At 42.1% G+C, this 26,591-nt stretch overlaps 1 protein-coding gene across 8 annotated transcripts in view; it reads left to right on the top strand.

Moving 5' to 3' along the window:
* The first annotated feature begins 424 nt into the window (after positions 1 to 424).
* The window catches only part of LOC140486433 (potassium voltage-gated channel subfamily E member 2-like), an 82,989-nt gene continuing 56,822 nt past the window's right edge, over positions 425 to 26,591 (top strand). For 5 of the 8 annotated variants that reach the window (XM_072585562.1, XM_072585556.1, XM_072585561.1 and 2 more), the window contains exon 1: positions 20,836 to 20,923. The gene's annotated coding sequence lies outside the window, so the exon portion shown is untranslated. Of the gene's footprint in view, positions 513 to 20,826; positions 20,924 to 26,591 lie in introns of those variants that run through there. The other 3 variants (XM_072585565.1, XM_072585559.1, XM_072585557.1) reach the window with 2 other exon arrangements.

The following is a 26,591-nucleotide window of genomic DNA, read 5'->3' as shown; positions in this document are numbered from 1 at the left end:
GTTTGAAATAGATCTCCATGTTGAGTCAATCACCCAAGATGGAGGTGGAGAGGTCCAGGAAGGATAGAGGGATTCACAGTTAAGAAGTTTAGTTTTTACTTTAGACTGATTATTAGACCAATTGAGGTAGGCCAGTGCAGCCATTAGGATCTGGTCAATGGTGGATAGCAACTCTGCTGAGGCTGGGTGTCAGTTTTGAATTGGAGAAGGATTCTGTGCTGCAAGCCTGAGTTAGGATCCACTAAGACCTCTTTTTCATTACTTCAGCTGTGATTACCTCCACAATGATAATTTTACAGTTGTGCTTGTGCTTGGGTTTAAATATTTTGCAAAAATGAAGACAATGTATCCATTTTGAGGTTCCTTATTTTGTCTCTCTCTCCCTTTCTTGTACAGTAGGATTACGATTTGCCAAATTACAACCTGTGAGAACCATTCCAGAATCTAGAATTCTGAAGGATGACCACCATTGTATCTATTATTTCTAGGTATCTTTTCCAACAGCCTGCAATGTAAGTCATTGAGTTGAGTGCATTTATCTACTTAAAGTCTCAGTAACTTGTCTACTACTTTTTCAAATCAATATTAATGTCTCACAGATCCTCCTTTCCACTGATCCCTTGATTCTCTATTGTTTCAGGGAAGTTTTTAGTGTTATCTTCTGTGAAGGCAGGCACACAATATTTGCTTCATTTCTCCAATATTTCATTATTCCCCCAATACAAATTCTTGTGACTCCACTTGTTATAAACCCATAATTATTTATGTTGATCTTTTCTATTTTACACACCCATAGGGTATTTTACATACATTTCTATGTTTTTCGCTCGTTTACCCTAATATTCTGTTTTTTCTTTTTTAACCTTTTTCTTGGTCCCTTTTTGCAAAATTCTCCCAATGCTCAGACTTGCCATTTTTTGAGCAACTTTATTTGCCTCTTCCTTTGTTCTAATATAATCCTTGATTTATTTCATTTGCCACCATTGGAATATTTTCCTTGTTGGAATTTTGTGCATTAAATAGAAGTATTTTTATTATAAAATTGGATTAGTTCTTAAATGCTAACTATTGCCTATCTACCACCATACCTTTTAATGTAACTACCAATCCATCATTGCCAGTTTGGTCCTCTTACCTACATAATTTCCTTTGTTTAGGTTTAACACCCTACTTTCTGTTAAAACATCATTGCCAAACTTTTGGAACACTCCATCATATGCTCTTTCTTGCCTAAAGGCTCCATTACACATGATTATTAATTAACCCTTTTCCATTACACAATACTGAATTAATATAATCTGTTCCCTGGTTGATTCCTCAATGTACTGTTCTCAAAAAAAGCATCTTGCATGTATTTGAAAAATTCATCCCTCACAGCATTTATTCTAATCAGGTTTAGGCTTATGTTCTATTTTTGTTCTATTTGCCTTGTTAAATGCACTCTTAATTTCCTGATTAATGCTGTGATTTACCAACAAACAACTCCCCCAATGTTTTCTACCCCTTGCTGTTTCTTAGTTCTACCCAAACTGATTAATATCTTAAATTTTAGAACTTATCTCTAACTATAAAACTAATTTACCCTATATAACAGACCCAACTCCCCACCCTACCATTTCTTCCTAGATTTACAACTTGTGTGAATTTCATGCAGTCTTGCATATACAAGTCCCACATTTGGTTTCCTTGTAGCCATGTTTCTGCAATGTTATCAGGTGACACATAGGAGTTACCAATTAAGCTGACAATTTCATTGTGAATGCCTTAATATTGTCAATTTTTCACTTTAAATATCTCCTTGTTGTATTCTCCTTGATCAAAAGAGCTTAATTTGCCACCCGGCAGCCTGTAATCTTCTCAGATGTGAATATTGCCAGGAGAGTCAGACCACTAAATTAAATTCTCACGCTTTTAGTCAAAATTTTGAATTGTCAATGACACATGGAACCTGTTTTTTCTTGACTGAATCCGCATTGTACCTGAAAGTTCTATTTCTTCTTGAAGTCTCTAACAGAATATTGATTGGTTACATGTTTGAGAAGCATTTAATTACTGCTTTGGATTAAACTATTTCAGAACTATCATAATGTGTCACTAAAGACTTTGGTTTTAACTGAAGAATTCTGATTAAACTTTACAATATAAAAGAACAATCTGACCAGTTATAGCCTTTTGGTATGAGCCTGTATGCGATGGAGAATATATAATTATTCTCGGTTACATATTAAGTGCCTCATGGTACTAAGAAATGTCTGACTTGACAAGCAATTCATTTAATTATTATTTTCTACTAATAGAGATCTGAGAACTTTTTACCATTGTAAGGAACAAACCTTTTACCTTGTGAATACTGAAGCACTCTACTAACACATTTCTTTTGGCCATTTCAGAGTGCAGGGACTGGGGACAGATTATAAAAAGTTGGGTTTTGGTTATGATTGATACGGAGTTAAAAATGAACTGGAAAATGTGTATTTTTCACTAAAGGTCTTTATTATAATTGGAAAACCAAGCTGAAAGCTGAATGTACCGGAAATCATCAAGGCTGAAAGGAGTAGACACAGACTGAAGCAGATCAGCAAATATTCAGAAAGATTGAAAACCTAGAGCAGAAACAATATTACCATCTCTAATATTACCAATATGATTAAAGATTCCCTTTCTGAATTACCAGGCTGCTAGGGGAGCCGATGCTTACGCTATGACAATGTCTCAGTGAATGAGAGTTGACTTGGCATCTCCTGTTGTATAAATTGTTGTGATCATTTGAACATTAGCATTCTTGTGTTGGTCCTGATGAGTACAAGACTAAAAGCTTTAGCAATCTGTCTCTTTTCAGCAAGATTCAAGTTTTGGGTTATGTTATGACATAGGGATAATAAGCCAAGCCAAAACAGCCTCACTATCACTGGATTCACAACACAGTGAGAATAAAGCATTCAATGATCCTCAAATTTGTTCAGTTGTTCCTAACAGATTTTATGAATAACAGATCTTGGACCCATCTTAAGCAAGAGTTCACAATTTATTATAGACAATGAAACTTTAGCAGAACACAAATAAACAACAGATAAACAATCTAATTAACATCTATAATCTAAGCCCAATCTTTTTTGATCCTAACCATCCCCTGCTCACACGCTGACAGACAGAGTTAAGGAATTTATTTTTCAGATTGAAGGCCTGTGACCAGTGGTGTGCCACAAGGATAGGTGTTGGGGTCCTCTACTTTTTGTCATTTTCATAAATGATTTGGATGTGAGCATAAGAAGTACAGTTAGTAAGTTTGCAGATGACACCAAAATTGGAGGTGTAGTGGACAGCGAAGAGAAATACCTTAGATTACAACAGGATCTGGACCAGATGGGCCAATGGGCTGAGAAGTGGCAGATGGAGTTTAATTCAGATAAATGTGAGGTGCTGCATTTTGGGAAAGCAAATCTTAGCAGGACATATACACTTAATCATAAGGTCCTGGGGAGTGTTGCTGAACAAAGAGACCTTGGAGTGCAGGTTCATAGCTCCTTGAAAGGGGCATGGATAGGGTAAATAGGAAAAGTATTTTCCCTGGGGTTGGGGAGTCCAGAACTAGAGGGCATAGGTTTACAATGAGAGGGGAAAGATATAAAAGAGACCTACGGAGCAACTTTTTCATGCAGAGGGTGGTCCATGTATGGAATGAGCTGCCAGAGGAAAAGGTGGAGGCTGGTACAATTGCAACATTTAAGAGGCATTTGGATGGGTATATGAATAGGAAGGGTTTGGAGGGATATGGGCCGGGTGCTGGCAGGTGGGACAAGATTGGTTTGGGATATCTGGTCGGCATGGATGGGTTGAACCGAAGCGTCTGTTTTGATGCTGAACATCTCTATGACTCTATGACTCTAAAATGAAAGAGCTTCGAATTACCAGTTCAACAATGCATACCAGGCCTTCATGAAATCCTTGTATGATAGCTAGTATTACAATCATGTAGAACTGAATATCTTGTTAAAGTGATAGGTTAATGCAAGCAAGTCTTTTACAGACTTTTTACTTATTTCTTACAGACTGAGTTTCTTTTCTCAGAACATTCAACAAATTGATAAATGGAAAGAAATTATAGAGAGCAAAACCAAAAAAAACTGCAGCCCAGAGGCTACTTTGACAAAACTTCCTTCTGTCCAAAACCCACTCAAAGCAAGTTCACTCTTTGTTTTTTGAAAGAATTCAAATGAACTGCGGATGTTGGAAATCAGAAACAAAAACAGAAACTGTTGGAAAAACTCAGCATGTTTGGCAGCATCTATGGAGATAGATCCAGTGACCCTTCTTCAGAACTGTCACAAAACTGAAACATTAATTGCACGGATAAGATTTAGATGCTATAATACATTACCTGTATGTCCAATATGCCATGTAGGAACCTTGGGTTTTTTACTAAGCTAGTGAAAAGGGTGGATATGAGAGCTGGAGGTGGATCAGTGCCTGACTTTAGCAAGAGTGACCATTTTGTTGGGGAATACTTGATAAGATTGAATTCCTATATGATATGAAAGTATTGCTCATTGCAAATGTGTTCACACTGGAATCATATATCACTGCAGCATTGTTGCAGAGTCCAATATTACATATTCTCATTGTGATACATTCTCCAGTGAGGAGGAGAGGTGAAGAAGAGATGGAAGAAGCCAGCAGAGCAAGACCAGGGGTCACAGAAATTGGATGAAAGAAGCCAACAGTCTGAGGAGTGAGGATTCTCCCAGGGAAGATGGCTGCAGCAGGCAGAGATGAAGTTAGAGGCCATACCGTATCAATCATGTGGATAAGACAAACCTGCAAATCACTTACAGCGCTTCACAAGACCGTGCCTTTCATGAGTCATAATAATATCCTTGTGTGGTACAATTGTCCCAGAGATACCATCTAACTGTTTTGGGGGGTCATCCTTTATCTGTAGCATTCAAAGCCATAATGACATTCGCCCTTCTGCATCAGGGTCATTTGAGGCTTCCTGGTTGACATTATCCAGCATTCACACCTCTTTGTGTTACAGTATTTACATGATACTATCTTTCACTGTGTTTAGCAGTTCATTGCATTCAGCACTGACAACATGAGCCAAGTAGAATCATCCAGAATCTTTGCTGCCATAACAGGTTTTCCAAGGGGACAATATATAATGTTGCTGGTTGTAGAATATATTTGGAATGATTGAGTGGTGCTCACTATGAGCTGCAGTTCCTTATTCCCCTAGTCCTCAATGCCTTTGATTGCTGTCCCCTGGTTACTTGCTGCAAGGCACAGCATGGGAATCTCAATCCATTCAGCTAAGCTGACTCTGCTTGATCATATTATGTATTTCTAAATGCTCTGCTATTACATTCTTTATAATAGGCTTGATCTCTCCAAAATCAAGACTCACTCACTCTTCAGATCTTAAAAAATTAATTGAAATGTTTGCAGCACTCATTCAAGGTTCTCTGACCCCGAAGCTGCTGACCTCCATTGCCTTTTCTCTGTCCAGGCTGCTTTGGTCAGGCTGTGAGTTCTCCTCTTTCCATCAGTAGGCATGAGGAGCTCCAGCCTGGGGGAGGGCTTAAAAGAAGTCATTCTGGATTAGTGGTGCAGGAAGAGCACAGCAGCTCAGGCAGCATCCAAGTAGCTTCGAAATCGACATTTCGGGCAAAAGCCCTTCATCAGGAATAAAGGCAGTGAGCCTGAAGCATGGAGAGATAAGCTAGAGGAGGGTGGGGGTGGGGAGAGAGTAGCACAGAGTACAATGGGTGAGTGGGGGAGGAGATGAAGGTGATAGGTCAAGGAGGAGAGGGTGGAGTGGATAGGTGGAAAAGGAGATAGGCAGGTCGGACAAGTCCGGACAAGTCAAGGAGACAGTGCTGAGCTGGAAGTTTAGAACTAGGGTGAGGTGGGGGAAGGGAAATGAGGAAACTGTTGAAGTCCACATTGATGACTTGGGGTTGAAGTGTTCCGAGGCGGAAGATGAGGCGTTCTTCCTCCAGGCGTCTGGTGGTGAGGGAGTGGCGGTGAAGGAGGCCCAGGACCTCCATGTCCTCGGCAGAGTGGGAGGGGGAGTTGAAATGTTGGGCCACGGGGCGGTGTGGTTGATTGGTGCGGGTATCCCAGAGATGTTCCCTAAAGCGCTCTACTAGGAGGTGCCCAGTCTCCCCAATGTAGACGAGACCGCATTGGGAGCAATGGATACAATAAATGATATTAGTGGATGTGCAAGTAAAACTTTGGTGGATGTGGAAGGCTCCTTTAGGGCCTTGGATAGAGGTGAGGGAGGAGGTGTGGGCACAGGTTTTACAGTTCCTGCGGTGGCAGGGGAAAGTGCCAGGATTGGAGGGTGGGTTGTTTGGGGGCGTGGACCTGACCAGGTAGTCGCGGAGGGAACGGTCTTTGCGGAAGGCGGAAAGGGGTGGGGAGGGAAATATATCCCTGCTAGTGGGGTCTGTTTGGAGGTGGCGGAAATGTCGGCGGATGATTTGGTTTATGCGAAGGTTGGTAGGGTGGAAGGTGAGCACCAGAGGCGTTCTGTCCTTGTTACGGTTGGAGGGGTGGGGTCTGAGGGCGGAGGTGCGGGATGTAGACGAGATGCGTTGGAGGGCATCTTTAACCACGTGGGCAGGGAAACTGCGGTCTCTAAAGAAGGAGGCCATCTGGTGTGTTCTGTGGTGAAACTGGTCCTCCTGGGAGCAGATCCGGTGGAGGCGAAGGAATTGGGAATACGGGATGGCATTTTTGCAAGAGGTAGGATGGGAAGAGGTGTAATCCAGGTAGCTGTGGGAGTCGCTGGGTTTGTAAAAAAATGTCACTGTCAAGTTGGTCGTCATTAATGGAGATGGAGAGGTCTAGGAAGGGGAGGGAGGTGTCAGAGATGGTCCAGGTAAATTTAAGGTCAGGGTGGAATGTGTTGGTGAAGTTGATGAATTGCTCAACCTCCTTGCGGGAGCACGAGGTGGCGCCAATGCAGTCATCAATGTAGCGGAGGAAGAGGTGGGGAGTGGTGCCAGTGTAATTACGGAAGATCAACTGCTCTACGTAGCCAACAAAGAGACAGGCATAGCTTGGGCCCATATGTGTGCCCATGGCTACCCCTTTGGTCTGGAGGAAGTGGGAGGATTCAAAGGAGAAATTGTTAAGGGTGAGGACGAGTTCGGCCAAACGAATGAGAGTGTCGGTGGAAGGGTACTGTTGGGGAATCTGGAGAGGAAAAAATGGAAGGCTTGGAGGCCCCGGTCATGGTGGATGGAGGTGTAGAGGGATTGGATATCCATGGTGAAGATGAGGCGTTGGGGGCCAGTGAAACGGAAGTCTTGGAGGAGGTGGAGGGCGTGGGTGGTGTCTCGAACGTATGTGGGGAGTTCCTGGACTAGGGGGGATAGGACAGTGTCGAGGTAGGTAGAGATGAGTTCAGTGGGGCAGGAACATGCTGAGACAATGGGTTGGCCAGGGCGGTCAGGCTTGTGGATCTTGGGAAGAAGGTAGAACCGGGCAGTGCAGGGTTCCTGGACTATGAGGTTGGAAGCTGTGGGTGGGAGATCTCCTGAGGTGATGAGGTTCTGTATGGTCTGGGAGATGATGGTTTGGTGATGGGGGGTGGGGTCATGGTCGAGGGGGCAGTAGGAAGAGGTGTCCTCGAGTTGACGTTTGGCTTCAGCGGTGTAGAGGTCAGTGCGCCAGACTACCACTGTGCCCCCTTTATCTGCTGGCTTGATGGTGAGGTTGGGATTGGAGCAGAGGGATTGGAGGGGTACGCGTTGTGAGGGTGAGAGGTTGGAGTGGGGGAGGGAGGTAGACAGGTTGAGGCGGTTAATGTCCCGGAGGCAGTTGGAAATGAAGAGGTCGAGGGCAGGTAATAGGCCAGCGCTGGGTGTCCAGGTGGATGCAGTGTGTTGGAGGTGGGCGAAGGGGTCCTCGGAAGGTGGGCGGGAGTCCTGATTGTGAAAGTAATCTCGGAGGTGGAGGCGACGGAAGAATTGTTCGACATCACGGCATGTATTAAATTCATTGATGCGTGGACGGAGGGGGATGAAGGTGAGTCCTTTGCTGAGGACTGATCATTCGTCCTCAGTGAGGGGGAGGTCTGGGGGGATGGTGAAAACTCGGCAGGGCTGGGAGCTAAAGAAGTCATTGTTGAACCTTGTAGCCATTCTAGACCTTTTGCCCTTCCCAACACTCTGCTCTTTTCTCTTGATCACTTGCAGAGACAGGCACAGATAGATACTGTAATTAGAGTCTATTATAAAGAATGTAATAGCAGAGCATTTAGAAATACATAAAATGATCAAACAAAGTCAGCATAGCTTTATGAAGGGAAAATCATGCCTGACAAATATATTACAGTTCTTTAAGGAGGTAACAAGCAGGATAGAAAAAGGGGAACAACTGATTACTGCCCACAGCTAATCCTACCCTTGATCATCAACAAACAGATGGAAGGTGTCATTAGCAGTGTTACCAAGCAACATCTGCTTAACATTAACTTACTCAGTAATGCCTAGTTTGTGTTCCACCAGGGCCACTTAGCTCCTGACCTCATTATAGCCTTGGTTCAAACATGGACAAATGAGCTGAATTCCAGAGGTGTGGTAAGAGTGACAGCCCGTGACAACAAGGCCGCATTCAACTGAGTTTGTCATCAAGGAACGCCACCATAACTGGAATCAGTGGGTATTAGAGTCAAACTCTTCATTGGTTGGAGCCATGGAGAGAGTCACAGAGTCATACAGCATGGACAGAAAACCTTCAACTCAACTCATCCGTGCTGACCAGGGTTCCTAAACTGAACTAGTCCCATTTGCCTGCAGTTGGTAGTTATCCCTGTAAATCTTTCCCATCTATATACATGACCAAATGTCTTTAAAACGTTGTAACTGTACTCCCCTCCACCACTTCCTCTGGCAGCTCATTCCATATATGTACCATCCTCCATGTGAAAATGTTGCTTCTCAGGACCTTGTTAAGTTTTCCCTTCTCACCTCAAACATATGCCCAGTAGTTTTAGACTCCCTATGGAAAAGACCTTGGCTATTCATCTTAACTATGCCCCTCACGATTTTCTAAACCTCTATAATATCACCCCCTCAGCCTCCAATGCTCCAAGGAAAAAGGTGTAGCCTATCCCATGCCTCCTTGTAACTCAAACTTTCCAGTATCAGTAATATCTTTGTCAATATTTTTTGTACCTTTTCCTGTTTACTAATGACCGTCCTGTCGCAGGAAGACCAGAATTATATGCAATACTCAAAATGTGTCCTCAGCATTGACATGTACAGTTGCAACTGAAGTCCCAACTCTTGTGCTCAATGGTCTGGCTGTGGGAGGCAAGCGTGCCAAACACCTTCTTTACCCCCTGTCTACCTGTAACTCCACTTTCAAGGAACAAGATACTGCAATCCTAAGTTTCTCAGTTTGCCAACACTTCCCAGGAGCCTGCTATTAACTGTGTAAGCCCTGCCCTGATTTGACTTACCAAAATGCAATACCTTACATTTATTTAAATTAAACTCCATCTGCCATTCCTTTGCCCACTGGCCCAGCTGATCCAGAACCTCCTGTACTCTTAGATAACCTTCTTCACTGTCCACTATACCACCAATTTTGGAGTCATCTGAGCACTTACTAACTATGCCTCCTATATTTACATCCAAATCATTTATATAAATGACGAACAACAGTGAACCCAACACTGATCCTTGAGGCACACTGCTGGACACAGGCCTTCAGTCTGAACAACAACCCTCTACCACCAGCCTTGTCACCTACAGTCAAACCAATTTTATATCCAATTGGCTTGCTCTCCCTGGATCCCATGTGATCTAACTTTACTAATCAGTCTACCATGAGGACCCTTGTGAAAGGCCTTGTCAACGTCTACCGCTTTGCCTTCATCTATCTTCTTGATCACGATTTCACATGCGCAATGTTATGTTGACTATCCCTAATCAGTCCTTGCCTTTCCAAATACATGTAGATTCTGTCTCTCAGAATCCCCTTCAACCACCTATCCACCACTGATATCAGGCTCACTAGTCAGTAGTTCCCGACTTTTCCTTGTGATCTTTCTTACAAAATGGCATTACACTAGCCACCCTTCCGGCACCTCACCTGTGGCTATCGATGATTAAAGTATCTCTACTAGAGACCCCACAATTTCTTCCCTACCTTCTCACAGTGTCCTGAGATACACTTGATGAGGTCCTGTGGATTTATCTACCTTTACGCATTTTAAGATATACAGCACCTCCTCTTCTGTAATGTGGACCTTTTCAAGCCATCCCGATTTATTTTCCCAAGTTCCCTAGCTTCCATGTCTTTCTCCACATTAAATTTTGACACAAAATATGCATTTAGGACCTCACCCATATCCTGTGGTTCCACATACAGAAGGCCTCGTTGTTCTTTAAAGGGCCCAGTTACTCTTTTGCCCTTAGTGTACTTGGAGAACCTCTTTGGATTCTCCTTAACCTTATCTGCCAAAGTTATCTCATGTCTCCTTTTTGACTTCTGATATCCTTCTGAAGTATGTTCCAAAACTACTTATACTCCTGAAGGGTTTTGCTTGATCCAGCTATCTATATCTGACATATGTCTCCTTTTTCTCAACCAGAACCTAAATATCTCTAGTCATCCAGTGTTCCCTACTCCTACCCACCATGCTCCTCACATTAGCAGGAACATATCAGCCCTGAGCTCTCATTATCATGTATTAGAATGCCTCCCACTTGCCAGAAATCCTTTTACCTGTAAACAGCCTTCCCAATCAACCTTTGAAATTTTCTGTCTAATAGCATCAAAATTGGCTTTGCCTCAATTTAGAACTTGTGGAGCAGGCCTTTTTTTTCATAGCTAATTTAAAACTAATAGAATTGTAGTCACAGGTCCCAAAGTGAGATTAGATTACTTACAATGTGGAAACAGGCCCTTCAGCCCAACAAGTTCACACCGATCTTCCAAAGAGCAACCCACCCAGACCCATTCCCCTACATTTACTCCTTCACCTAACACTATGGGCAATTTAGCATGGCCAATTCACCTAACCTGCACATTTTGGTTTGTGGGAGGAAACCGGAGCACCCGGAGGAAACCCACGCAGACACGGGGAGAATGTGCAAACTCCACACAGACAGTTGCCTGAGGCAGGAATTAAACCCAGGTCTCTGATGCTGTGAGGCGGCAGTGCTAACCACTGTGCCACTGTGCCACCCAGTGCTCCCCCATTAACACCTTAGGTACCTGCCCTACCTTATTTCCCAAGAGGAGGTTGAGTTTTTCCACTTTCTAGCAGAGCCATCTACATATTGATTGAAAATGCTTTCTTGAACACACTTAGTAAATTCCTTCCCATCCAAGCCCTTAACACTATGGCAGTCACTGTCTATGTTTGGAAATTTTAAATCCCTTACTATTACAACCCTATTATTCTTACAGCTATTGACAAACTCCTTAAATATTTGCTCCCCAATTTCTCTCTAACTATTAGGGGGTCACATAAGTTGTGATTGTTGGAGGTCAGTCATCTTGGATTCCACCAAGGCCATACATGACCATAGTACAGTGTTCAAACATGGATAAAGGAACTGAATTCCAGAGGTGAGATGATAGTGGCTTCTCTTGAGATCTAGGTTGAATTTGACCATGTATGACATCAAGGAGCCCTAGAGTAAGCAGGAATTGAAGGAAAGATGCGCGCTTGTCATACTTGGCAAAATAGATGATTTTCGTTGTTGGAAGTCAATCATTTCAGCTCCATGGCATCTCTGCAAGAGTTCCTCAGGGTAGTGTCCTAGGCCTGACCATCTTCAGCTACTTCATCAATGACCTTCCCTCTGTCATAAGCCTCAAAGTGAGAACTTTGGCTGATGATTGCACAATGTTCAGCACTATTCATGATTCCTCAGATACTGAAGCAGTCCATCTTCAAATGCAACAAGATCTGGATAATAGCCAGGTTTGGGCTGACAATTGGCAAGTAACATTTGCATCAGACAAATTGGTGGGTGGAGTCCAGAGCCAGGGGTCATAGTTTAAGGATAAGGGATAAACCTTTTAAGACTGAGATGAGGAGAAATTTCTTCACCCAGTGAGTGGTGAGCCTGTGAAATTCTCTGTCACAAGAAGTATTTGAGGTCAAAATATTATTGTTTTTAAGCAAATGATAGATACAGTTCAATCTCTAAAGGGGTTTAAGGGACATGAGGAAGGGTGGCACGAGGGTGTTGAACTCAATGATCAGCCATGATCATTTTGAATAGTGGAGCAGGCTTGAGGGCCTACTCCTGCCTCTCTTCTATGTTTTTTTTATGAGGGAAGTGACACTAAATTGTTGGAAAGGCAAGTGGTGAGGATAACACAAAGATCTTTAGAAAGATATAGACAGGTTAAATAAGTGGGCAAAAACTTTGCAGATGGAATATAATGTGGGAAATGTGAGGTTGTACACATTGTCAGGTAGAATAAAGGAGCTGAATAGTATTTTTAATGGAGAAAGACTGCAAAAGCATGTTGAACAGAGGCATATGGTCCTTGTCTATCAATCACAAAAATCTAGCATCCACATTCAACAGGTAATGGGAAACAGCAACCTACCCAATGGCTATCACTTTGCTGATTCACATGCTATATACTGTCTTTCAAAGGCAGAGGGTGGGGGCCATTGACCTATTCCAAATCTGAAACTGACACTGGTCCACCTCCAACATTCGTCAAATCCCACCCATGGTGTCCAACTTCACTTTCTCCATTTATATGTACTGCAGCCATAATTTCTCAGCTGTGAAAATACGTGTACCACACATAAAATGGACAGAAATGACCTTAATTTCTTCACCCATCCCCTTTACAATGGGATTTACCTTGTTGCTCTCAATCGATAAACATGGCCAAATAGTTTCAAAGAGGAAAGGGCTGCTGATTTGCAGATGAATTCCCCAACCAGACTCAGATCAAGATTTTTTTTTCAAACATCACTGTGCCTGGAGGACCATCAATACAGAGAAAGATGCTCTTTCGTCTGCATGAAACTTCTTGGTCTTTCAGAACAAAGAGCTGACCTCTACCAAGTGTTGCAGACTGGCACATTCCAAGGTCCAGGACTACGTGCTGAGGGATGCAGTAAAGCTTGAGGCAGCTGCTGCTGGGCAAGACCACTGTCTGAGCTCCTTCTACTGAAGTTAAATTGCAGTCCATTCAGTTATCAAAGCCTCACGTGCAAGTGAACATAGTCTCTTTCAAGTAAGAGATTCCTATGGCTTGTGGGGATAGAGTCAACCTCCACTGCTTGTTTGTTTACAGAACCAAACTGTGCTTGTGACTGTGTCTATATATAGATATTTCATGAATAAAAAGTATATTTTTGAATACTCTTACACCAGCTAAATTTTTTTAATTTCAAAAATATACTTTATTCATAAAACATTTTGATGATCTGTACAATTGGTCGTGCCATACATACATAAACATTCCATACAGATATTAAGTAATCATTCGTATATACAGGTCTGTACATTTACTATCCATATATTTAACTTTGCTCAAAGTGAACTAAGAGATAAACCTGCAGGTTTTATTGAGCATTTTATGATCCAATGTACTACCAATGTCTGTTAGGTTGTAGTGGACTTTGTTATTTGCATAGTTTTGGCAAGGAGGATCAAACAGTTATTGTTACTTAGTTCTCCTATATGAGTTCTTAGTATTGAGCTATTTGCTAATAATCTTCAAAAGAACTATTTCTGGACTGGCAAGCATTAAGACAGTTTAATTGTGCAGGGTGAACCAATCAAGCCCCACACTGAGGTTCACTGTTTTCTGTCACGCTCTTGGCACAAGCTGAACTGCTTTATTCAGATGTTAGTTGAAAGTTTCTGGAAATTTACTGAATGTACCTATAATCATTAAATACTTGCCCTGTGCAAAAGATCTTAGTTGAAGCAAATGAACTAAACAAAAAAGTCACTAATTGCAAAAAAAAAATGAAACCCAATTCTGGGCAGAGAAACTATTGAAATCTGCCAAAACCAAAAAGAATCTTTTGCTTAATCAGAGAAAGCACTGATTTCACATCCCATGGCAACACCAAGTGTACAACAGCATTGCTCAAGGGCTAAATTGTCAATTATTAATGGAGGGGGAGATGATGGTGCAGTGGTTTTGTCACTGAGTTTGTAATCTAGCAGGCCCAGGATTTTCAATTTAGATTGAGGTTTTGCAGTCATGTGTACTCAGGTATGGGGTATGAGAGTACAGTAAAAAGTGTACAATGTTGCCACACACAGTGCCATCTTAGATAAAAAGCATGTAGGTCCAAAATCTTCATTACAGAAGTAGAAAAATAAAGAAATAGGTTAAAAAGTTCAGCACTACAGCCTTAGTTTAAAAATGGAAAATACAGAAATAAAGTTAAAAAGTGAAACACAACAGTCCTTTCTTAAGTCATGGATCTGCAGATGCTCCAGGCTTGGCTTACCCTGAGACATCTCACTCTCCCTGTGCTAATGATACAGGATTTGAACCACCACGATAGCTGTCAGAATTCAAATTTATTTGATAATATCTGGAATTGAAAACTTGAATTCAGTCTCAGTAAAGGACCTCGAGACCATTAATGTTGTCAAAACTTATCTGATTCAACAATGTCCTTCAGGGAAGGTAATCTGTCATTTTTAGCAGGTCTGGCCTACATACTTAATGTGGTAGACTCTGAATTGTGTGAGCAAGCCGTTCACTTCCAGGGTAATCGTGGATGGGCAACAAATGCTGACCTTGCCCAGTGATGCCCACACACCATGAAAGGATAACTACTGCCTAAAGAGCAACTCACCTCAAAAAACAACTTGTGCTAAGTATAAATTGATCAAAGTGCTATCATTTGCTGACAGATAAGGATTCAAAATACTGCTGACAAAGCTTCAAAAGGTGTACCAGGATTTTTATGGTGGAGGCTAATGCCTCACGAAATAATTGGGACATTTTTATGAGGACTAAGAATGACTATTGACAGATTTTTATGTGGACATGATAAATCATTTAAAAAATCTCTGACGTTTGTAGGATTTGAGGATTAATCTCCTGAACATTGCAACCTAGCAGGAAAAGAAATCATCGGGCTATTAACTAAGTTATAAAACTTTTCTTCATCAATTACTTTGGATACTTTCATTTGTTGATTATAACAATGTTGGCGACAGCAGAAATGGTCATTTTACTGTCGGAACCATTTGTATAAGTCGAGCACTGAGTTAACACTTCTTTGAATGTTACAGTAAAATCAAGCCGATATAGCTTTAATGCGTAAGGCAGCTCACCTGAATTCTCCTGACGACTGTCCAATTTTAGAACGACTATTTAACTCAAAACTGCCTGGCATAGGTCCTGGTGCATGGGAAAACAAATGTAACAATATAAATAAGATTTGAGGGGGTCTTGGGAGTATTTCGTTCGTAATTACTTGGAGATAAGAAAAGTGAGAGCTTCCAGCAGCTCAGTGTCCCTATGGGATCTCTCTGAATACCAGGGAAGCTAGGTTGGAAGCTTAGAGCTAGAACAAACAGAGTTGTTATCTCTGGTTTGTTGCCTGTGCCATGTGCTGGTGAAGCAAAGAACAAGGAAAGAGTGGAGCTGAACACGTAGTTGCAAGGATGGTGCGGGGGGGGAGGTTTTTGGATTCTTGGATAGTTGGAGTCTTTCTGGGGAAGGTGGAACCTTTACAAACAGGATGGTCTTCATCTGAACCAGAGGGGTACCAATATCCTTGGGGGATATTGGAATGAACCCTGCTGCATTAGTTTAAAGCCCCCACCCCAATTAGCAAATATCCCCCCAAGGATATTGGTACCCCTCTGGTTCAGATGAAGACCATCCTGTTTGTAAAGGTTCCACCTTCCCCAGAAAGACTCCAACTATCCAAGAATCCAAAAACCTCCCCCCCTGCACCATCCTTGCAACTACGCGTTCAGCTCCACTCTTTCCTTGTTCTTTGCTTCACCAGCACATGGCACAGGCAACAAACCAGAGATAACAACTCTGTTTGTTCTAGCTCTAAGCTTCCAACCTAGCTTCCCTGGTATTCAGAGAGATCCCATAGGGACACTGAGCAGCTGGAAGCTCTCACTTTTCTTATCTCCAAGTAATTGCGAACGAAATACTCCCAAGACCCTCTCAAATCTTATTTATATTGTTACATTTGTTTTCCCATGCACCAGGACCTATGCCAGGCAGTTTTGAGTTAAATAGTCGTTCTAAAATTGGAGGTAGGTGAACACCTTGGTGACAGTGACCATAATTCAGTTATGTTCACAATAGCAATGGGCAGGGATAGGTATACACTGCAGGTAAAGAGGTATAACTGGGGCAAAAGAAATTATGATGCGATTTGGCCAGATTTAGGATGTATAGGATGGGGAAGGAAACTGCAGGGGATGGGTACAATTGAAATGTGGAGCTCATTCAAGGAACACCTACTGCCGGTCCTTGATAAGCATATATCTGTCAAGAGGGAGGTAGTTGTCGAGAGAGGGAGCCTTGGTTTTCTAAAAAGATTGAAGCTCTTGTCAAGAGGAAGAAGAAGGATTATGTGAGGATGAGGCATGAAGGCTCAGTTAGGGGGCTTGAGAATTATAAGTTAGCCAGAAAAGATCTAAAGAGAGGGCTAGGAAGAGCCAGGAGGGGACATGACAATTTGTTGGTGATAGGATCAAGGAAAACCCTAAGGCCTTCAATAAGTATATCAGGAATAAAATAATGACTTGAGTAAGATTCAGGCCAATCAAAGATAGTAGTGGAAAATTGTGGAATTGTGGAAAAACATATGTGGAATCTGAGGACATGGGGCAACGCTTAATGAATACTTTTCATCACGATTCATATTGGAAAAGGGAAATGTTAGTGAGAATACAGAGATACTGGTTACAGAATTAGATGGGATCAAGGATGACAAAGAGGAGGTTTTAGCAATTTTGGAAGATCTGAAAATAGATTTGACCCCTGGGCTGGATAGGATTTATCTTCGGATCCTCTGGGAAGCCAGGGAGGTGATTGCAGAGCCTTTGGCTTCGATCTTTATGTCATCATTGTCGACAGGAACAGTGCCAGAAGACAGGAGGATAGCAAATGTTGTTCCCTTGTTTAAGAAAGGGAGTCAGGACAACCCTGGTAATTACAGGCCAGTGAGCCTTACTTCAGTTGTGGGTAAGGTTTTTGAAAAGGTTATAAGAGATAGGATTTATAATCATCTGGAAAGGAAATAATTTGGTTTTGTGAAGGGTAGGTCGTGCCTCACTAACCTTACTGAGTTCTTCGAGAAGGTGACAAAACAGATGGATGAAGGTAAAGTGGTTGATGTGGTGTATATGGACTTTAGTAAGGTGTTTGATAAGTTTCCCCATGGTAGGCTATTGCACAAAATATGGAGTTTCAGGATTGAAGGTGATTTAGCAGTTTGGATCAGAAATTGGCTAGCTGAAAGAAGACAGAGGGTTGTGGTTGATGGGAAATTTTCATCCTGGAGTTCAGTTACCAGTGGTGTGCTGCAAGGATCTTTTTTGGGACCGCTGCTGTTTGTCATTTTTATAAATGATCTGGATGTGGCGTAGAGGAGAGGTTAGTAAATTTGCGGGTGACACTAAGGTAGGCAGAATTGTGGAGAGTTCCAAAGGATGTTGTGGGTTACAGAGGGACATAGATAAGGCACAGAGCTGGGCTGAGAAGTGGCAAATGGAGTTTAATGTGGAAAAGTGTGAGGTACTTCACTTTGGAAGAAGTAACAGGAATGCAGAGTACTGGACTAATGGTAAAATTCTTGGCAGTGGAGATGAACAGAGATCCCGGTGTACTGGTGCATAAATCCCTGAACGTTGTCATCCAGGTTGCTAGGAATGTTAAGAAGGCATATGGTATGTTGGTGTTTGTTGGTAAGGGAATTAGTTTTGGAGCCATGAGGTCATGCTTCAGCTGTACAAGACACTGGTAAGGCTGCTCCTGGAGTATTGTTCTGGTCAGCGCATTATAGGAAGGATGTGGAAGCTTTGGAAAGTATTCAAAGGAGACTTACTGGGATGTTGCCTGGTATGAAAGGAAGGTCTTATGAGGAAAGGCTGAGGGAAAGAAGGCTGTTTTTGTTGGAGAAAAGAAAGTTGAAAGGTGACGGCGTATAAGATAATCAGAGGATTAGATAGGGTGGACAGTGAGAGCGTTTTTTCCTTGGATGGTGAGGCTAACATAAGGGAACATAACTTTAAATTGAGGGGTGATAGATTTAGGACAGAAATTAGGGATAGTTCCTTCACTCAGAGAGTAGTAGGGGCATGGAACGCCCTGTCTGTAACAGTAGTAGTAGACTCGCTGACATTAAGGGCATTAAAATGGGCATTGGATATACATATGGACAATAATGGAATGGTGTAGGTTAGATGGGCATCAGATTAACTTCACAGGTTGGCACAAAATCGAAGGCTGCAGGCCCTGTACTGTGCTGTAACATTCTGTGTTCTATATTCTATGAAGCAGTTGTCTTTAGGGCCTAAGCACAGTGTGGTGATGATGGTGGTGGTGGGGGGGAGGGAGTTGGTTGCAGTGTTGTAGGGTAGGATGAAGGGTAGGATAGTGTGGAGGTCAACAGCTTTGGGATCACATCAATCCAGAGCTGCCACGTCTTCTGTAGCTGTTTCCAAAGACACAAGGAGAAATGCTGCCAAGTTAGATAGTGAATGTTTCTGATATGGAGCAGACTGCCAGAGAGAGTTGTTAATAGCTGTGTATATATTTGATGTTCGAGCAACAATCAACTTCCTCATTCCTCTAACTGAGTAAAATATACATGAGCAGTGCAGCATTTTGGTTGAAGGTTTCTTAAGAGAACTAATAGCAAATAAAGGAGGAGGAGTAAAGAAACAGTTACAAATCTCTGACTTAATCAGTGCAGCATATTTATAGTAGATGTGGCTGGCTCTTCTTACTTTGCCTGACCTTGTAATGCCATTAAACTTTATTGAAGTTCATATTTGTCATGGGCAATACAAGAGAAGGTGAACCGGCAGCCCAATTTGCAACTGACAATTCTTAGTTTCCATTCATTTTCCTGACCTCCTGCTGATTCCATGGATTATATTTGCTCTGACCAGTTGGACTTAAACTATATGTTCACCGAGGAACCGGGAATCACACTTCAGTCATAGGTTCATAGAAATGTGCAGCATGGAAACAGACCCTTCAGTCCAAATTGTCCGTGTCGACCAAATATACTAAATGAATCTAGTCCCATTTTTCAGCATTTAGCCCAAATCCTCTGAACCTTTCCTGCTCATGTACCCATCCAGATTCCCTTTAAAGGTTGTAGTTATGCCAGCCTCCACCACTTGCTGTGGCAGCTCAGGCCATACACTCACCACCTTCTGTGTGAAAAAGCTGCCCATCAGAGCCTATTTTATTTTTCCCCTCCACTTTAAACCTATGTCCTATCATTTTGAATTCTCCTATCCTGGGAAAAAGACTTTCGCTCTCCACCCTATCCACGCCTCTCATGATTGTAGACCTCAATAAGGTCACCCTTCAACCTCCCACGCTCCAGGAAAACAAAACCCAGCCTATTCAGCCTCTCTCTATGGCACAAACCCGCCAACCCTGCAACATCTTTGAAAATATTTTGTATCCCTGACTCCCCATGCAATGAATTGCCTTTCCCAGGCAGGTGGACAAAGGAAGGTGCAAAATTGGGAGGATGGTTTTGTCCACAATTAGCAGTTAGCGAGTGAGTGTCAGTGGTAGTTCCTTGCTTGCACTCACTATGGATGAGAAAAAGTGCAATGATCCCAGTATAGAATAAGACAGCTGGGTTTATTAGTGTAAATGCAGTTATCAAACTCACTGAAGCTGGGAGCCATTGACCCAAATGTAGACAGTGTCAACAAAAGCAATAAAAATAATTTGTTTTTAATAAATCTTGGAAAGGGGCAAACTGAAAAACAAAGTTGTTTGATGCAAAGTGCTTTGAATTCCCACAATGATCACGAAGATGTCTTCAAACTCATCACTGCCAGATTCACAAATTCCATCCGTTCCATCAGCATGATTACCTGCTCTTTAAAAAAAAACAATAAATTTGCTTGTGAATTTCTTGGGGTATCTGGTGGACTTGACAAGGTGTTATAAAGACATCTGAGCAAGGAGAAGGCAGACTAATGCTTCAGTTCTGAATCTCCAGAGGAGTCTGTTGGCTTCCAGCTTGTTGCTGGGACATGTTGAGCATTTCCAGCAGTGCCTGTTTTCGGTTTGAGGTTTCTAACATTTGTGGTCTTTCATTTTAGTTCTACGTCCTATTATTGACAAGGCCACTGTACTGTGGTTTCATGAAAAATGAATAGAATTACTGAATGTGATCCTGAAACATTGGTAAAAATCCTAGTGGGCAGAGATAAATTGGATAGACACCGAAAACAGGCCTGGGGTTTAGGATGTGTGATTGACCAATATTATTTCAAAGTAATGCAGGCATGTTGCCAATTTTATGTTGCCCACAAATTTGAATGATTTCTACATGCAGTTATTGCTAACTGTGCTTGTCATTGCTGCAGGGGGACCCAAGCTGAAACTAGATGAGACTAATTAAAGCCAGCCTGCACTATTTTTGTATTTATTTACAAGGCATGGACATATTAACAAGGCCAGCATTTATTTCCTATCCATAACAGGAATGAACTGCCTCTTCAGCCTCTGCAGTTAATGTAGTAAATGTACACCCACATGCTCCAGGGTGTACAATTCACAGAGACAGTGAAGGAGCAGCAATATATTACCAGGTCAGGCAGGGGGATTGTAGGGGAACCTGGTGGTGTTCCTACGCATCTCCTGTCCTGGCTCTTCTAGATGCTAGAGGCTTCTGCTTTGGAAGGTACTGTTGAAGTAGTTGCAAGGTATCAAGTAAATGGTAAGTTTGTGGTCGAGGGAGTGAAAGCTGAAAGTAATAGATGTTTTATTCTGGATGGTGCCTTTGAATGTTGTTGGGTTGGGCTTATGAATCAAGTAGATAGTATTCCATCATCGACTGATCTTATGACTAGTAGGTAATGCACAGGTGTAGGAGAGTCAGCAGATGAGTGCCTCACCACAGAATTGCCAATCTCTGACCTGCTCTTGTAAGTGAAAATTTATCTGTCTGGTCCAGTACAATCTCTAGTCGAGGACAATTGATCTGGATGTTAAAAATTATATTGATAACCTTCCATTTGTCTGGATGAGTGCCACTCCAACATCAAATTGAAATTAGCAATAACAAAAGTTATTTGTTAATGCACGGCTTGAATATTGCTGACAAATTAGATATTTTGTTGAAGCACTTAGGACAATTCACAAGAAATACCAATGTAAGTGGAAACAATATTTAAACCATCTAAAAGGGAGTGCTGATTGGTTGGCCATCAAGGACATCAACTGGCATCTGTACAGAAAGGATACCATTGACCTACTCAATTTATGCTGTTTTATATCTTCCTTCTCCTCCCTCTTCTAGTTTGGCCTCATATACATGACCTTACCAAAATTAAAGGCTGAATCTTATGGCATGAGAGTTGAGCACACGTTGTGTCAAGGTTGGTGGATTTAATCTTGGAGCAAGACAGTGTGAGATTTCTCATTTTATCTCACAAAGCTCAACATTAATTGGCTTTCCTGTCCCCCGAAAGTGATTATCACATATGATTTCTGTCTATCCTTACTATGTGCTGTTCATGGAGCATCACGCCATTCACAGGAGGTCCCTGAATTGACTCATGATAGAGTAGAAAGAGTGCAGATGGATAGTGCACTGCCTGGCATTGAGTTCCTCACCCTTGTGATAAGATTACCTTGATGCTGACTGCTCCATTAAGGGCCTGGACTGGCATCAGAAGCAGTCCCTGGCTTACTGTGCCAAGCGCCCCTGCTTGAAGGCTATCCCATTTGACTAGACTGAGGACCGCTGACAACAATGGCAAGCTTCCTGGCTTTGTGCCTTCACTAAGTGGCAAGAAAAGAGAGCAGTGATAGTAACCTGGTTTCTCTGGTTGAGGGGGCAATGCCCAAAAAAAGACAAGATAAGATAATACAAGGCAGAGATATTGTGAGCATCCTGGTAGGCCCAGCTAATGAGCATTATGACAGCAAGCAAAGAGCCCAGAGATGCAGCCAATCCAGTCCATGAGCTGTGTACATGTCCCTGAGTGCAAAATGTCCTAGCAGCATCATTACAATGCTCACAAGGTGCAACACTGAAGTGCAGAAGCATCCTGCAAATGGAGTGGAGATGTTCCAGGAAGGATCTTAGAGGCTGGCACATGTTGTATGTCAATGTCTGTGGATGTTGAGTATCCATAGACCATGTCCAAGATGTTGGTGTCTGGTGATCAGTAGGGGAATCCCTTTGGAGCAAGAGATGAATTTAACCTACCAAGACCTGCTTTGGTGTGCATGTCAAATTTTGCCAATGGATAGATTGTGTGGTAAATTTGGCAAGATTGCATCCCATGTCAATTTGAACTATTAGCAAGGTGTTTAAGTGGCAACAATGAATGATAATTGTGAACTTTCTGCTGTGTCATGAGAAATTTGCCACACTACTTGAGTAAAGTGTGTAAGATGTGGTGAGATGATCTCGATGTTAAGGTGGGTCTTGGCTGCCCGATTCTGACACACATCTCACTGTCCTTGTGTCACTCAGACCTTGATAAATTCTGCAACTAATTCTTTTATTTAATTCTCCAAGGATTCCTCCTTATTGAGGGATCCTCTTCACTTCTGACCTGCCTCATCAGTGCCCATCTCCCAGCAGACCTTTTGAAGTTGCAAAACAGCCAGCCCTGTTATTGGGCTTGTGGCATCTATGAGACAGTGAGGTCTGCAGATGCTGGCGATCAGAGTTTGAGAGTGTGTTACTGGAAAAGCACAGCAGGTCAGGCAGCATCCGAGGAGCAGGAAAATTGACGTTTCGGGCCGGAGCTCTTCATCAGGAATTTCTGATGAAGGGCTCAGGCCTGAAACGTTGATTCTCCTGCTCCTTGGATGCTGCCTGACTTGCTGTGCTTTTCCAGCAACACACTCTCAACCCTATGACATCTTTATCATGCATGTCATCCTTAAGTAGATGGCAATTTGAGTAGCATCCAAAAGGAAGCCCCTACTGGGAATGCCAGTCTTGCTGTTGTAAAATGTGGATACAGGCCCACTATTTTCCCCTGGTTTCAAGGCCCTGAGGCCTGCAGGGAAGTCCAACACTTTAATACCCAAAATTGAGGTTAGTAACCCTTAGCAGGACCGAGGGTATATAGCCACAGGAATGCTAACCTTTGAATGACACTTTTAACTAATGCGCTTCCTGCCCTTTCAGGTGGGTGTAAAAGGCATCATGGTAGTACGTTAAAAAAGAAATTGCCCCTGGTGACCTTGGGAATATTTATTCCTCAACCAGAAACCAGTGATCATTATCACATTGCCAGTTGTCGGAGATTTTCGGATGAAATTCAACTACCATTTCAGGAATCACACTTTTAAATGCACACTATTGGCAATGAAGCACTCTTGGACATCCTGATGTTGTGAAAGACTGGATATATACATATTCCTTCACAGCATATTTCATTGCAAATTGCTAATTTCCTTGAATTGATTTTCCTTAGCTGAAAATGTTGCAAACAATTTCATGTGATTACTTGTCCACTCACTTATCTGCCGCATCCATCATAGAAGTTGTGTGAGAACAAAGTATGTTTTTATTACAAAACCAATAATTCATTACAATTGTTGGCTTGTTGTTGAAACCAGTTTGGCAGCTTCATGGTGAGTGTTTTCAGCTGCGTGTGGGTGGGAGAGGTCAGGTGGTTCTGTTTGATCCAGCTTGACTTATGGTACAGGATAAAGTACAGGAGTCCCTTTGATCACTAGATAACATTCTGGTTTATCAGAGAAGAGGAAGGAAAAGGAAGTCTTTTTGTGATCACTGGACAGCTCAATGCATTTTGCTACTGATGAAGTTCTTTGAAGAGTAGATATTATTCTAATACAGGATATTGAGTATAAGAGCTGGCAAGTCATGTTAAAATTGTATAAGACATTGGTTCGGCTGCATTTAGAATACTGTGTACAGTTCTGGTCACCACATTACCAAAAGGATGTGGACGCTTTGGAGAGGGTGCAGAGAAGATTTATGAGGATGTTGCCTGGTATGGAAAGTGCTAGCTATGAAGTGAGGTTGAGTAAGTTAGGTTTATTTTCACTAGAAAAAAGGAGATTGAGGGGGGACCTGATTGAGGTTTACAAAATTATGAAGGGTATAGACAGGGTGGATAGAGACAAGCTTTTTTCCAGGGTGAAGGATTCAATAACGAGAAGTCATGCTTTCAAAGTGAGAGGTGGAAAGTTTAAGGGGGATACACGCGGCAAGTACTTCACACAGAGGGTGGTGGGTTTTTGGAACGCAGGGGTGGTAGAGGCAGGCACGGTAGATTCATTTAAGATGCATCTGGACAGATGCATGAGTAGGTGGGGAGCAGAGGGATATAAATACTTAGTAATTGACCGACAGGTTTAGACAGTACATTTGGATCGGCTCAGGCTTGGAGGGCCAAAGGGCCTGTTCCTGGGCTGTAAATTTTCTTTGTTCTTGTTCTGTGCAACAGCCAATTTGCTCACATCAAAACAACACAAACAGCAATATGATGATTCCCCGATGATTTGTTTTTCTGATGGTGATTAAGGTATAAATATTAGGCAGGACATCACAGATGACATCCTGCTGTTCTTTGAAATATTGCCATGGGGTCTTTAAACATCCACTTAAGGGGAAACATATAAAAGGCAATACTCTGACAGCAGTCTTCCCTCAGTTCTACGTTGCAGTGTCAGTTTTGATTTTTATGCTTAAATCCTGGACTGAGACTTGATTCTATTCGGCCAGCACAGACCTTGCCATTATTACTAGTCACCCTTTTCAAATTCTGAACAGTGGTAACATTTGATAAATTTTATTTGAACTTGCTTCTCCTGTGGTGAGTGTTTATAATATGTTATTACTATTATTTAGGGATTTGTGTTCTGAAGTAGAGATAATTGAGTAAATGGTTTTTAGTTTTGTGAGAGTGACTTATTTTATTCATCAAGAATTGATTTTTTTTAAGCATTGGGTCAAAACAGAATTTCAAATAAATCACATGATTTAAACTAAAAGAGCTACCTGGTGAGATAGTTGCTGAAGTGTTTATGAAGGTGAACTTTTGAGACTCAGAGAAAGATAGATGGAAAGAAATCAGAAGCAACCCTGGCTCAGAGAAAAAGGATCCATCCCAGCAAAAGGCAGTTCAATTTTGGCAATTTTCAGGTGTCAGATCTGGTAAATAGGCTTCAGCTGTTTCAGTATCAAAGTAGATAGGCCTGGAAAAAGCCCGAAGCCATTCTTATGGCTCCATGAGCAAAGACCAATGGGTTAGCCTGAGTCTGCTTATCTTGAGGAGAAATATTACTGAAGGGAATCACAGATGGTAAATGTGCAAAAAGACATTGAAAGGAAAAGTCTATGAACGCATTAGATGATTAAAATTCGAAAGAGTGATACTACATTGGAGTTGAGTGTCTGTAAAGGACTTTGCTGGGAAAAAAACAGTTGAACCTTTTCCTTTGCCACTTATGATACAATCTTTTCTTACTTTCTTCTGTGTGATAAATGTGTGTGTTGTTTGAAAGTACAATGCTGTCTTTTGTGAATGTGATTGACTACTGTGGTAACCAGATTGCAAAAAATAACACTGATGGTCAATCAAGCCAAGTTTCACCCTGGAATCTGATTTGTTCAGTACTGCCATCAACTGGAAGCATAACACTTTCCAAACAAAATAACACTTAGAGTCATTGAGTCATAGAGATGTACAGCATGGAAACAGATTCTTCGGTCCAACCTGTCCATGCCGACCACATATCCAAACCCAATCTAGTCCCACCTGCCAGCACATGGCCTATATCCTTCCAAACCCTTCCTATTCATATATCCATCCAAATGCCTCTTAAATGTTACAATTATACCAGTCTCCACCACATCCTCTGGCAGCTCATTTCATACACGTACCACCCTCTGTGTGAAAAACTTGCCCCTTAGGTCTCTTTTATATCTTTCCCCTCTCACCCTAAACCTATGCCCTCTAATCTGGACTCTCCAACCCCAGGGAAAAGGCTTTGTCTATTTATCCTATCCATGCCCCTCATAATTTTGTAAACCTCTATAAGGTCACCCCTCAGCCTCCGACGCTCCAGGGAAAACAACCCCAGCCTGTTCAGCCTCTCCCTATAGCTCAGATCCTCCAACCCTGGCAACATCCTTTTAAATCTTTTTTGAACCCTTTCAAGTTTCACAACATCCTTCTGATAGCAGGGAGACCAGAATTGCATTCAATATTCCAATAGTGGCCTAACCAATGTCCTGTACTGCCGCAACATGACCTCCCAACTGCTATACTCAATGTTCTGACCAATAAAAGAAAGCATACCAAACGCCTTCTTCACTATCCTATCTACCTGTGACTCCACTTTCAAGGAGTTACCATTAAATGTATAAATCCTGCTAAGATTTACTTTCC

Source organism: Chiloscyllium punctatum, chromosome 15, assembly GCF_047496795.1.
Source record: "Chiloscyllium punctatum isolate Juve2018m chromosome 15, sChiPun1.3, whole genome shotgun sequence".
In the NCBI taxonomy this organism is placed as follows: Eukaryota; Metazoa; Chordata; class Chondrichthyes; order Orectolobiformes; family Hemiscylliidae; genus Chiloscyllium; species Chiloscyllium punctatum.
The sequence above is the reverse complement of the archived record's forward strand: the minus strand, read 5'-3'. Positions and strand labels throughout refer to the sequence as shown.